Below are 13,595 nucleotides of genomic sequence, written 5' to 3' on the forward strand. Positions count from 1 at the left end.
TTTTGTCCACCCCAGCCGCCATCTTGTGACCCCCCAGCCATGTGCGATGTATGGGGGCAGCCATTTTGTTCATCCCCGACGCCATCTTGGACGGCAACAACGGACCCCAGTGTCATCGGCTCCACGGGGTTCGAGGAAGACGCTCCACTACTACAACCACGTCTCGCTTCAATTACGCTCGATCAAGCTCGGCCCCGGACACTCCAGACGACGACGACAACGGTGCTGATAAACGGGCACGAGACACCATGCCTAGTCGACTCCGGGAGCACGGAGAGCTTTATCCACCCCGACACGGTAAGACGCTGTTCCTCGGCCACCTATCCCAGCGCACAAAAGATTTCCCTAGCTGCAGGATCCCACTCCGTACAGATCCAAGGTTTCTGCATAGTTTCTGCATAACGGTGCAGGGGAGGGAGTTCAAAAACTACAAACTACACGTCCTTCCCCAACTCTGCGCCCCCACATTACTGGGATTAGATTTCCAGTGCAATCTACAGAGCCTTACGTTCAAATTCGGCGGCCCAATACCCCCACTCACTATCTGCGGCCTCGCAACCCTCAAGGTGCAACCCCCGTCCTTGTTTGTGAACCTCACCCCGGATTGCAAACCCGTCGCCACTAGGAGCAGACGGTACAGCGCCCAGGACCGGACCTTCATTCGGTCCGAAGTCCAGCGGCTACTAAAGGAAGGCATAATCCAGTCCCTGGAGAGCACAGGTGGTAGTAGTGAAGACAGGGGAGAAACAAAGGATGGTCATAGACTATAGCGAGACCATCAACAGGTACACACAACTAGACGCGTACCCTCTACCCCGCATATCATACATGGTCAATCGGATTGCCCAATATAAAGTCTTCTCCACCGTGGACCTCAAGTCCGCCTACCATCAGCTCCCCATCCGCCCAAGTGACCGCAAGTACACAGCCTTCGAGGCAGACGGGCGATTATACCATTTCCTAAGGGTCCCATTTGGCGTCACAAATGGGGTCTCGGTCTTCCAACGGGAGATGGATCGAATGGTTGATCAACATGGGTTGCGGGCCACGTTCCCGTATCTCGACAATGTAACCATCTGCGGCCACGACCAGCAGGACCACGACGCCAACCTCCAAAAATTCCTCCAGACCGCCAAAGCCTTGAACCTCACGTACAACGAGGACAAGTGCGTTTTTAGCACCAACCGGCTAGCCATTCTGGGCTACGTAGTGCGCAATGGGATAATAGGCCCCGACCCCGAACGTATGCGCGCCCTCATGGAATTTCCCCTCCCGCACTGCTCAAAAGCCCTGAAACGCTGCCTGGGGTTTTTTTCATACTACGCCCAGTGGGTCCCCCAGTACGCAGACAAGGCCTGCCCCCTAATACAGACCACGACCTTCCCTCTGTCGACAGAGGCTTGCCAGGCCTTCAGCCGCATCAAAGCGGATATTGCAAAGGCCACGATGCGCGCCATCGACGAGTCCCTCCCCTTCCAGGTCAAGAGCGACGTCTCCGACGTAGCTCTAGCGGCCACCCTTAACCAAGCGGGCAGACCCGTGGCCTTTTTCTCCCGAACCCTCCACGCTTCAGAAATCCGCCACTCCTCAGTGGAAAAGGAAGCCCAAGCCATAGTGGAAGCTGTGCGACATTGGAGGCACTACCTGGCCAGCAGGAGATTCACTCTCCTCACCGACCAACGGTCGGTAGCCTTCATGCTCGATAATGCGCTGCGGGGCAAAATCAAAAACGACAAGATCTTCAGGTGGAGGATCGAGCTCTCCACCTTCAACTACGAGATCTTGTATCGTCCCGGAAAGCTGAACGAGCCGTCCGATGCCCTATCCCGCGGCACATGTGCCAACGCACAAATTAACTGCCTCCAAACCCTCCACGAGGACCTCTGCCACCCGGGGGTCACTCGGTTTTTCCACTTTATCAAGTCCCGCAACCTCCCATACGCTTTAGAGGAGGTCCGTACAGTCACCAGGAACTGCCACATCTGCACGGAATGCAAACCGCATTTTTTCAGGCCGGATGGTGCGCACCTGATTAAGGCTTCCCGCCCCTTTGAACGCCTTAGCCTGGATTTCAAAGGGCCCCTCCCCTCCACCGACCGCAACACATACTTCCTTAATGTGGTGGACGAATACTCCCGCTTCCCATTCGCCATTCCCTGCTCTGACATGACCGCGGCCACAGTCATTAAAGCCCTGAACACCATCTTCACACTGTTCGGTTGCCCCGCATACGTCCACAGCGACAGGGGGTCCTCTTTCATGAGTGACGAGCTGCGCCAGTTCCTGCTCAGCAAGGGCATAGCCTCAAGCAGGACGACCAGCTACAACCCCCGGGGGAACGGGCAAGTAGAGAGGGAGAACGGCACGGTCTGGAAGACCGTCCTACTGGCCCTACGGTCCAGGGACCTCCCAGTTTCACGGTGGCAGGAGGTCCTCCCGGACGCTCTCAACTCCATCCGGTCGCTATTATGTACGAGCACTAATCAAACGCCGCATGAGCGTCTCCTTGTCTTCCCTAGGAGGTCCTCCTCTGGAACGTCGCTGCCGACCTGGCTGGCGGCCCCAGGACCCATCTTGCTCCGAAAGCATGTGCGGGCACACAAGGCGGACCCGTTGGTCGAAAGGGTTCACCTCCTCCACGCGAACCCGCAGTACGCTTACGTGGAGTACCCCGACGGCCGACAGGACACGGTCTCCCTGCGGGATCTGGCGCCCGCCGGCAATACACACACCCCCCCGACACCATTCACCCAACCCCCCCCTTCCTGCCACCGCCGCACCCCGCGACCGCCCCCTTCCCAGGAGGATCGGTTCCCCTCCCCTCAGGCCCGACCAAGAATAAAGCCCAAGCTGAAACCGTAAGGCTCCCGGAGACGACAACACCGGTACAAGCACCACCACCATCACCGGGCCCGAGGCGATCGACACGGACAACCAGACCGCCCGACTGACTCGTGGCGTCGATCTAAATCAATATATGGACTTTTCACAAGAACATTTTGCTTTTCTCCCGATACCTTCTGTAAATAGTTGAAACAGGACAAAATTGTACATACTGTATTGCCATATGAATGTTTTCCTCCCAGGACCAGCCCTGTAAACCCTTACCACCATGCGAAGCATCACCCCGCCGGGTTCATTTTTGACAAGGGGTGAATGTGGTAGTATGTATTAGGGGTCATGTGGGACTGGAAGCCCTGAAGGCGGAGTATAAGAAGCCGGAGTCCTCCCCCGCAGGCCATTCTACTATCGAGCTGCGGGGGAACAGACACGCTTAATAAAGCCTCATCGACTTCACTCTATTCGTCTCACGGAGTCTTTGTGCGCTACATTCAGTTGCTACAATATTTAATGGTGAAAGAGTAGCACTATTATAAATGCTAAAGTTAGGAGCATCTATACAGAACAATGAGCGGAATTTTTTGATTTTGTTGAAAAGTCTTGTCTCGGGTGGCACAAGCAGAGGGCAGCTGCTACTGACCTGTCGGGTTTTTCTATTGTATTTTCATACACTTATAAACAAAGGTTAAGGCGCAGGTCCCATGATGCCATGCTGGTGGGATGGTCTCTATTAAGCCCGCCCCACCAGCAACCTTGGCTCCTGAGAGATTGGAGAGCAACCCACTAAAAATGTAAAAAATCAAACCCTCTTACAGAGATGGACCTCCTCCTCCAAAGGAAATGGCACCCTCCCCACAGCCATGGGAATCCCCCTAACCCCTGGGAATACCCCCCACCCCCACACCCTCCCACGGATCTCCCCAATTGAAGTCCACCACGGAAACCGTTTGCCAGGTCCCCATTGTCGTGTTGGGTGTCCTGATACACAAATGAGCCAACACGGCTGTAGATGGTACAACTTGATTTTATTATGTTAACTAACAGATGCAACTAACTATAGACTTGGGTACGTTCGCTACCAGCTAACCTATGGACCGAGCCCTATCACTAATGTTGGTGAGGCACTCAGCACATTGTCCATGTCTGAGTGTCACGCTGCAAGCTCTGTGTCCCGAGCTGTCTCCTACCAGAAAGAGCGGGAACTCTCGTGTTCCCCCTTTTATAGTGCGTGTGCTCTTACTAGTGATTGGCTGCGATGTTGTGTGTGTGCTGGTTGGTCCAAACGCCTCTCCATCAGTGTGTGTGTTGTGTGTGATTGCACCATGACATGCTGATCTGGATATCATGACACCCATTTGTCAGGACTATTGTTAGAACACAAAACTTGCAGTGCAGAAGGAGGCCATTCGGCCCATCGAGTCTGCACCGACCCACTTAAGCCCTCACTTCCACCCTATCCCTGTAACCCAATAACCCCTCCTAACCTTTTTTGGTCACTAAGGGCAATTTAGCATGGCCAATCCACCTAAGCTGCACGTCTTTGGACTGTGGGAGGAAACCGGAGCACCCGGAGGAAACCCACGCAGACACGGGGAGAACGTGCAGACTCCACACAGACAGTGACCCAGCGGGGAATCGAACCTGGAACCCTGGCGCTGTGAAGCCACAGTGCTATCCACTTGTGCTACCGTGTTGCCCCAAAGTTAGGCCTGGGTGGGGGTCAGTAGCAGGGAAATTGTTATTTGGGGGAATGATACAATGGAGAGACAAGCTAATGTCATTCAAATGTGTAGTAAAGGGGGACGAGATTCTCCGACCCCCCGCCGGGTCGGAGAATCGCCGGGGGCTGGCGTGAATCCCGCCCCCGCCGGTTGCCGAAGTCTCCGGCACCGGAGATTCGGCAGGGGCGGGAATCGCGCCACGCCGGTTGGCGGGCCCCCCCCGCGCGATTCTCCGGCCCTGATGGGCCGAAGTCCCGCCGCTAAAATGCCTGTCCCGCCGGCGTAGATTAAACCACCTACCTTACCGGCGGGACAAGGCGGCGCGGGCAGGCTCCGGCGATCTTGCCCCGGGGGGTGCCCCCACGGTGGCCTGGCCCGCGATCGGGGCCCACCGATCCGCGGGCGGGCCTGTGCCGTGGGGGCACTCTTTCCCTTCCGCCTCCGCCATGGTCTCCACCATGGCGGAGGCAGAAGAGACTCCCTCCACTGCCCAAGCGCGTGAATGCCGTCAGCGGCCGCTGACCCTCCCGCGCATGGGCCGCCCGGAGATGTCATTTCCGCGCCAGCTGGCGGGGCACCAAAGGCCTTTTCCGCCAGCTGGCGGGGCGGAAATTCGTCCGGCGCCGACCTAGCCCCTTAAGGTTGGGGCTCGGCCCCCAAAGATGCGGAGCATTCCGCACCTTTGGGGCGGCGCAATGCCCGACTGATTTGCGCCGTTTTGGGCGCCAGTCGGCGGACATCGCGCCGTTTCCGGAGAATTTCACCCGGGGTTCCTGACCTTTCATGGTGTGACCCCTAATACGTCATTGGCATGAGTGGTAACTATCGCAACAGGAAATCCCACTGGCCTAAGAGACCTTTCGGGACATTGGTTGGATGCTTTGTCCCCTCTGGCATTCCCACCCGCTGAAAATGGAGGTGGAAAATCCCCCTCAATATTTTGGAATATGTCTTATGCTGCAAGATGTTTTGAATTATAGCCTATGTCTTGAGCCTGATGCCAGAAACATTGATGTATATGAATGCTTGCCTTTTAAATTACATAGTCATTTAAAATTTTTATCTTGTCTTCATCAAGGGGGGAAAGTATCAAAATAACCCAAATATAAGGAAGGTTTGCTGTCACTACACTTTACTTACAACAGGAAAATGATCACATCCCCAAATTCCCAAAGATATCATGACTCTCACTGTTGCTCCATTGAATTTAAGAATGGATATTTGCTTGTATATGGAGAACAGCTTCAACTATGAATTTCAGAATGAACCATTGACCATTGTAAAGGTAAATCTGTTCACAATGATTCCATGGGCATGATTCTCACAAAAAATTTCCAAGTGTTGTAGAGAGCCGGAATTGCCGCGTGTTTTCCGGCGATCGGCCCAGCGAAAACGGCAATGCAATTCAATGTTAATTGTCCACTTAAGGAGGCCTCACAGGCTTCTTGCTACAAATAGTGCCTCGCTAGCCCCCTCCCCGTTAACAAGGTTGAGCAGCACTTAAACTGCACTTGTTCAGCCAACACCAGCCAGCTCGCAATAAGGGTGCCCAGGAGATCAGCCCCAAGATTCGGGGACATTGACCTGTTGAGGTTCCTGAATGCTGCCTGGGATGAGGTGGTGGAGCCATTAGTTATAAGAGTATGATCAAGATGAATGGCCAGCAGTGCAGGAAGAGCATCAACGCCGGGCAGCACGAGTGAGTAGACATCAACTTTCCCCAAGGAAGCATCCACCCCCCAGATCTCCAAGTGACCCCCAGCCCTACCTCCCCCTTCCCCCCAGCCCTGGCTTCACAAACCCTCTCTCACCACTGAATCATGCATGTGGCTAACGATGCTCTCTGTGTGTCTCCTCAGGAAAAGCTCTCTCACAATTGATGGGAGAGGGCCCGGACTGGCGGAGAGGTGCTAGACATAAGTATCCTCACCTCCTTCGTGCAGTGTGCCCTGGAGGAGACCGGTGTGGCCGAGGACAGGGCGGTCACCAATGCTGAGGCTGGCGGACAGTGCAGAGGTGAGGAACCGCCTGGATCTACCCGGAGGACCTGTCAAACGTGAGTAGTGATTGCCTGACTGACTGATCAGCCCTCCCATTGACCACATGTCCATTCTCCTGCAGGTCCTCCAGCTGACGGCACCCCTTCTCCTGCTCCGAGAACGATACCTCGGAGGAAATCTCTGAGGATGCCACCCTAATAGTCACGCACAGCTGTCATCCCCAACCTCCACCAGTGGAGGCACACACATCTCGGTGGGACATGTCAGGCTCCTGGGGCACAATCTGGTGAGCACCACACTGCTGCTGATGTACATCAAGTGGAGGCAGGAACCCCCAGGTGAGACATCAGTTGGTGGTCTGCTGGATCCCAGTACCCAGCTGACTCACAGCCTGATGCTGAGCCTCTGTAAGTGGGTTACCGGAGCTGATGGGGGTGATAGGGAGTGGCCGGGACATTCAGAGGGAGATGTCAGTGTCACTGCAGCAGATACATAGTTGCTTGGAGGAGTCCCAGAGACTACGGGCGAAGGAGATGGTACCAGCAATGATTGGCACCGAGGTCAACACTGCGAGGGTGCCAACCGCAGTGGAGAGCCTGGTGCACGATATAGGCACCATGAGTGAAGGTCTCCAAGACGTCACACAGTCGATGACGGCCATGGCTGAGGATCTCGGCAGAATGTTTGACTCGCTGCAGGATGTCACCCAATACTAGGCTGATTTAAATTTACAGTTTACAGTTTTAAAATGAAGCAATCAGTCGATCGCTGGTCGTCCTCTGTGATCGTTGGAGCTTCGGCGGTGACTCCGGTGGAGGCTCGGGCGTCTGCGACTCCGGGAGCGTGGCTTCGATCTCCATGGCAGCTTTGGCACCCCTAGATGGCGCTGGTGGGGAAAACGGTTGACCTGGGAAGGGAGCGCCTGTGGGGTGCGTCGGTGGGTGGTGGGGCATAGACAGGGCCGGCGGAAGGACCGATCCTCCTGTAAGGTGCCCCGGTGGAGGGGAGGGTGGGACCTATGGCTGGAATGTGCGTGGGGTTCCGATTGGCGCCAGGTCTCGTAGGGAGACCATATCCTGTTGGCCGCCGGGGTACACCACGTAGGCGTACTGGGGGTTAGCATGGAGCAGATGGACCCTCTCGACCAACGGGTCCGACTTGTGCGCCCGCACATGTTTTTGGAGCAGGATGGGTCCGTGTGCTGCCAGCCAGGTCGGGAGCGAGGTCCCAGAGGAGGACTTCCTGGGGAAGACAAGGAGACATTTGTGAGGTGTCTGATTGGCGGTGGTACAAAGCAGTGACCGGATGGAGTGGAGGGCATCCGGGAGGACTTCCTGCCAGCGGGAGACTGGGAGGTTCCTGGACCGTAGGGCCACTGGACGGTCTTCCAGACCATTCCGTTCTCCCTCTCTACCTGTCCATTACCCCGGGGCTTGTAACTGGTCATCCTGCTCGAGGCGATGCCCTTGCTGAGCAGGAATTGACGCAGTTCGTCGCTCATAAAAGAGGACCCCCTATCACTATGCATGTATGCGGGGAACCCGAACAGTGCAACGATGCTATGGAGGGCCTTGATGACGGTGGGGCAGGGGATGGAGAATGGGAACCAGGAGTACTCATCAATCACGTTCAGGAAGTACGTGTTGCGGTCGGTGGAGGGGAGGGGGTCTTTGAAGTCCATGCTGAGGCTTTCAAAGGGACGGGAAGCCTTTATCAGGTGCGCTTTCTCTGGCCGGTATAAGTGCGGTTTGCACTCAGCGCAGTCCCTGGTGGCCATCCTGACCTCCTCGATGGAGTAGGGCAGGTTGCGCGTTTTGACAAAATGGAAAGAGCGAGTGACCCCCGGGTGGCAGAGGTCCTCGTGGAGGGCTCGGAGGCGGTCCACTTGTGCGGTGGCACATGTGCCGCAGGACAGGGCATCAGGAGGCTCGTTTAGCTTCCCGGCACGGTACAAGATCTCGTAGTTGTAGGTGGAGAGTTTGATCCTCCACCGCAAGATCTTGTTGTTTTTAATCTTGCCCCGCTGTGCATTATCAAACATGAAAGCAACCGACCGTTGGTCAGTGAGGAGAGTGAATCTCCTGTCGGCCAGGTAATGCCTCCAATGTCGCACAGCTTCTACTATGGCCTGGGCCTCCTTTTCGACTGAGGAGTGACGGTTTTCAGAAGCATGGAGACACGTGAGAAGAAGGCCACTGGTCTGCCCGCTTGGTTGAGGGTGGCCGCCAGAGCTACGTCAGACGCAACGCTCTCGACCTGGAAGGGGAGGGACTCATCGATGGCGTGCATCGTGGCCTTTGCAATGTCTGCTTTGATGCGGCCGAAGGCCTGGCGGGACTCTATCGACAGGGGAAAATCTGTAGATTGGATCAGGGGACATGCCTTGTCCGTATAGGTGGGGACTCACTGGGCGTAGTAACTGAAAAAACCGAGGCAACGCATCAGGGCCTTGGAGCAATGAGGGAGGGGGAACTCCATAAGGGGGCGCATGCGTTCAGGGTCGGGGCCTATAACTCCATTTCGCACTACGGAACCGAGGATGGCTAGGCGGCCGGTGCTAAACACGCATTTATCCTTGTTGTATGAAAGGTTAAGGATTTTTGCGGTCTGGAGGAATTTTCGGAGGTTGGCGTCGTGGTCCTGCTAGTCGTGGCCACAGATGGTGACATTATCGGTTTATGGGAATGTTGCACGTAAACCGTACCGGTCAACCATTCGGTCCTTCTCGCGCTGGAAGTACAAGACCCCGTTGGTGACACCGAAGGGAACCCTTAAGAAGTGGTAGAGCCGCCCATCTGCCTCAAAGGCAGTGTCGCTAGTGCGGATGGGGAGCTGGTGGTAGGCGGACTTGAGATCTACCGTGGAGAAGACCTTATAATGCGCGATCCTGTTTACCAGGTTGGATATGCGGGGGAGAGGGATCGCGTCCAGCTGCGTAAACCTGTTGATGGTCTGACTGTAGTCGATGACCATCCTCTGCTTCTCCCCAGTCTTTACCACCACTACTTGAGCTCTCCAGGGGCTGTTACTGGCTTCAATGACCTCTTTCCTCAGTCGCCTTTGGACCTCTGACCTAATAAAGATCCAGTCCTGGGCACTGTACCGTCTGCTCCTGGTGGCGACGGGTTTGCAATCCGGGATGAGGTTTGCAAACAGGGAAGGTGGGTCGACCTTAAGGGTTCCGAGGCCGCAGACAGTAAGTGGGGTATAGGGCCGCCGAATTTGAAGGTTAGACTTTGGAGGTTACACTGGAAGTCTAAACCCAGGAGTGTAGCCGCGCAGAGGTGGGGAAGGACGTAGAGACGGAAACTTTTGAACTACCTTCCCTGGACTGTGAGGTTTGCTACACAAAACCCCTTTATCTCCACCGAGTGTGAACCGGAGGCCAGGGAGATTTTTTGATTAATAGAGTGGATGAGGAGAGAACAGCGCCTTACCGTGTCAGGGTGTGTGAAGCTCTCCGTGTTCCCAGAGTCGGTTAGGCAGGATGTCTCGTGCCCGTTGATGAATGCAGTCGTTGTAGCAGTTGAGAGTGTTCGAGGCCGGGACTGATCCAGGATCACCGAGGTTAATCGCAGCAGTTCTCTTCGGGCAGTGCGTGGTCAGCCGAGCTGGGGTCCTGGGGGTTCATCCAAGATGGGGGCTCCCATTGGTTGCACATGGCTGGGGGTGCACAAAATGGCGGCGCCCATCCCTCTAACATGGCGTCCGCAGGACAAGATGGCGGTGCCCGGGGTCTGCACGTGGCCCTGGAATAGGAAGATGGCGACGACCGCTGGTCTCATGGGACCTTGGAGATGTTTGTGGTGGCGGTCCGCATTCGCCGCCGGAGACCGCGGCAACCGCACGGGCCTGACATACCCCATGAAATGGCCCTTTTTGCTGCATCCCTTGCAGGTGGATGCGCGGGCCGGGCAGCGCTGGTGGGAGTGCGTGGCCTGCCCGCAAAAGTAGCAGCGGGACCCCCCGGGGTTGCCAGGCCGCCTTGCAGCACAGGCTTGTGGGGGGAAGGGGGATGTCTCGGGGTCGGCTGCGGATGGGTTCCACGCTGCCCAGGGGGCTGCCATGCGGTCGGGAACGTAAGCGTGGGCATTCCTGGAGGCCATGTCCAGGGAGCCTACAAGGGTCCATGTCTCCTTGAGACCCAGAGTGTCTTTTTCTAGCAGTCGCTGGCGGATTTGTGACGATAGCATACCTGCCACGAAAGCGTCCCGGACCAAGAGTTCTGTGTGTTCGCTCGCCGAAACTTGTGGGCAGCTGCAATTTCTCTCCAACACCAGGAGTGCACGGTAGAATTCTTCCAGTGATTCCCCAAGGGTTTGTCGCCTTGTTGCAAGCAGGTGCCGGGCATAGACCTGGTTTACCGGGCGAATATAATGTCCTTTTAGCAGCTCTATTGCTGCATCAAAGTTTTCCGCTTCCTCGATGAGGGTGTAAATCTCCGGGCTCACCCTTGAGTGCAGGACGTGCAGTTTCTGCTCTCCCGTGGGTGCGTTTTCGGCTGTCCCGAGCCAGCCAGTACTTGAAGATTGCCGCTGAGTTCGCCGCATGGGGACTGAGTTGCAGACACTCCGGCTTGATTCGGAGCTCCATCCTTTCGTTTAAAAAAAAAAAACTAGCTTATTAAATTGATGCACGATCAATGACCACTAAAGTTGTAGTCCAACTGAAGGCTTTAATAAGCTAGATGTTTCCCCCAGCAGCTCAGGTACAGAATGAAGGCTGCTGGGGCGGCACGGGCTCTTATACCCCGCCTAGCAGGGCGGAGGTACCATACATCCTAACCAATAGAAAACATACAGTTTCCACCAATGGTGCTCCAGCCTATCAGATACCTCTAATACCACAGTCCCATTCTCAGATGGAATGGCTGAGGCAATGTGGAGCTTGTCCCAGTCGCAGGTGGGCATGGCTGAGGTACTGCGGAGCATGTCCCAGTCACTGAGGAGCATTGCTGAGGGCATCGACATCATGGTGCGGACCATGGGAAGTCGCCAGGGCTGCCAGAGCCAGATGATGCAGGAGCAGTCGGGGCTCGAACCAGCTGCCCCTCCGTCCCAAGGTGAACCTCAGGGCCCTATGGGCACCGATCACGAGGAGGGGGCGCTGGGTGCCAACCCGGACACAACACATGGATTGGCGATGGTGGCCACTAGCTCCCCCGAGTTCCACCCCCGAGTTCCACCCTGATGAGGCCGCGTCTCGCAAATGACCCGGGGCCCTCCGGCCCTTGAGCTCCCAGAGGACACCGGCCAAGGGCATCGAGGGCCACGGGACGAGTTAAGCAGCTGGCTGCCTCCATCTCTGATGTGCATCCTGGGGAAATACCAAGACGTAGTGGCAGAGCTAGAAGGGCCAGGCACATTGAGGATCACTGACGGTATCAGGGTAGGGGGAAGGAGGAGGGTTGGGTGGGGAGCAGATGAGGTTGGGTGCTGAGAAGGTTGGAGCCGCAACACTATCAGGAGTGGGGTATTGTACAGAACATTAAACAATTTTTTACACAACCATTATGATGCCTCTATCACTTTCTACTGCAATGCGTGCTGACCCCCTTTGCCTATTTCTCCAAGCAACACTCCTCCCATCCTGTGGTGCTCACCCAGCATCCAGCCGTGGACATGTCCCTGGAGCGTGTCCTATCCCCTGGGTGATCAGATGTTGGCTGCTGCGTGTGTGGTGTTGCTTCCCACAGTGTTCAGGCACAGTGTTCAGGCATCAAGGTGTGATTGGGATGCGAGGCAATGACTCCCACATGCTACATGGCCCACCCACCCACGGGAATCCACTTGGCATGTGTCAAGGGCTCACTTAACCATGATTGTCAATTCTCTATTAGCAATAGCCTTCAGCCACTCGGCCAGAGGCCTCAACAGTCGATGGGGTTTATGGGTGATCGGTGGGGCAGACAGGCAGGGACAAGGGTTGCCGTCGGAATGGGGTTGGGATCCAGGAGTTGGCATGGTGGTGCTGCGAGTGATTTCCCCCTAAGTTGCCCTCCAGTGCCTCCCCCCCCCTTCCCTGGCATTCCACCCCTGCAGAGGGTTCCCCACCCTCTGCTGAGTGCAGGGTTGCAAGCCCAACACACCTGGACTCTTTGCCTATGAGCAAAGATTCCTACTCACCTCCTTGGCTCCCCACAGGAGCTCTTCCACTAGGTTCATGTTTTTCAAAAGCAGTACAAATAGGCACCAGCGTGACCACTTGCTAGGGAGGCTGGTGAATGATGGGAGGCCGCTGGATATGCGGTCGCTCTTGTTGATTTTATGGAAATTGGGCTTAAGTGGTGATAATTGGTTTCTCACCACGCTAAGGCGAGATCCCAATTTCGCCTATAGGAGCGCACGGTTGCATAGCAAACAGTTTGGCGCCCGGCATAGATCTTGTTTTTAGGCCTCTCCCACTATTTATCCGCCTCATTGCGCTTGAGCATGAGTGTAATGAGGTCGGAAGATCGCTTCCCATGATTCTTGGAGCCAGCTGAGAAAAATGTTTTCCATCGATACACCCATCGGTCCATCAGTGAACGGCTATCATTGTGTTGAGTGAGTTCAGGAAGTCTTTGTGCTGCCCTATGTGCCAATCTTGCCAGCCCAATTTCAGCACACTCAATCTTGGTTTTCAGTCATTGGAAACCCTGATTTATCAAATTATTATATGTGAATAACCTTTCATAAACAAAAAATGATGTGAATAAATGATTTAAACTGTTATTTACAAATCAAACACATGAATGGTCTCTGCGAACTCATTATGCAGTGTTCATGCGGAGTCCTGTTCCATTGCCAATGGACTAATGGATAAATGGAAGTTAAGTGGTACAGAGAATCGAGGTTGTGATTTGGGAAGGACTGCTCGTTTCCAATATGGCCAGTTACTGTTCCATTAGTCCACTCTCAATTATCAGCAAAGCTGGGCAGCACGGTGGCGCATTGCTGCCTCATGGCACTGAGGTCCCAGGTTCGATCCCGGCTCTGGGTCACTGTCCGTGTGGAGTTTGCGCATTCTCCCCGTGTTTGCGTGGGTTTCGCCC

The sequence above is a fragment of the Scyliorhinus torazame genome, chromosome 3 (assembly GCF_047496885.1).
Source record: "Scyliorhinus torazame isolate Kashiwa2021f chromosome 3, sScyTor2.1, whole genome shotgun sequence".
NCBI lineage: Eukaryota > Metazoa > Chordata > Chondrichthyes > Carcharhiniformes > Scyliorhinidae > Scyliorhinus > Scyliorhinus torazame.